Source organism: Elephantulus edwardii, unplaced genomic scaffold (genome assembly GCF_000299155.1).
Source record: "Elephantulus edwardii isolate Elephantulus edwardi_28Jun2011 unplaced genomic scaffold, EleEdw1.0 scaffold00008, whole genome shotgun sequence".
Classification (NCBI taxonomy): domain Eukaryota; kingdom Metazoa; phylum Chordata; class Mammalia; order Macroscelidea; family Macroscelididae; genus Elephantulus; species Elephantulus edwardii.
Genome location: NW_006399758.1, coordinates 2,685,568 through 2,686,790, shown reverse-complemented (window position 1 = coordinate 2,686,790; position 1,223 = coordinate 2,685,568).

The window sequence follows — 1,223 nt, the reverse complement described above, 5'->3', positions numbered from 1 at the left end:
TCCCAAGAATGATGTCCCTCTCCAAGGACCTGTCCCTCCTTACAACATGTCCAAAGTATGTCAGGCGAAGCCCCAGAATCCTTGCCTCCCAAGGAGCAGCCTGGTTTAACCCTCTCCAGGATGAATCTGTCCGTTTTCTTGGCAGCCCATGGTACATTCAATACTCTTCTCCAGCACCACAGCTCAAAGGCATCAATTCTCTAATAGTATACTTAGAAAACCCTAAAAACTCAGCGAAAAAAACTATTGGACATAGTCAACTAATTCAGCAAAGTGGCAGGATACAAAATCAACATACAAAAATCGGTTGAATTCGTCTACAGTAACAAGGAGAACTAAGCAAAACAATGCCCATTACAACAGTTAATGATAAGATTAAATACTTGGGAGAAAATATAATAGAAAAACAAAAGACCTATTGAAAGAAAATGACAAAACATTACCATAAGAAACAAAAAAGAGACCTGGAGAAATGGAAAAAATTCCAATTTTATGTGGAATGGAAAGAGACCCCAAATAAGCAAGGCATTCCTGAAAAAGAGAAACAAGCTAGGAGGTATCTCATCTCACTTCCTGATCTCAAGTCTTACTACACAGCTGTGGTGGTTGAGACAATGTGGTACTGGAACAGTGACAGACACATAGATTAACGGAAAAGAATTGAGAACCCAGAAATCAGCACATTTACTTACGGTCAATTGATTTTTTAAAAGGAGATGAAATCTGTTAAGTGGGGAAATGAAAGACTTTAACAAATGGTGTTAAAAAAACTCTCCAAAACCAAAACCAAATGGTGTTGGCAAAATTGGCAAACTATCTGTAGAAAATTAAGCAAGACCCACAACTTACACCACACACAAAAAACAACTCAAAGTGGATCAAGGACCGAGGACTAAAACCAAGGACTATAAACTTCATCAGAGAAAAGCTTTGAAGAACTCAAGAAACCCTAATCGACAACATGAACAGTCTTCCAAGAATCATGAAAAACCTTCAACCAGGAGAGGATATAATAGATGAATAGGACCATCTAAGAATGGGACCTCCTATGCTCATCGAAAAACTTCAACAGGGTAAAAAGGAAAGCCACAGGCTAGGGAAAAATATTTGGTAATGACATGTCTAATAGGGACTTATATCTAGAATTTATAGAATACCCCAGCACCTCAACAAGATAAAGGTAAATAACCCAACTTCAAAATGGGAACAAGATATAGACAGAC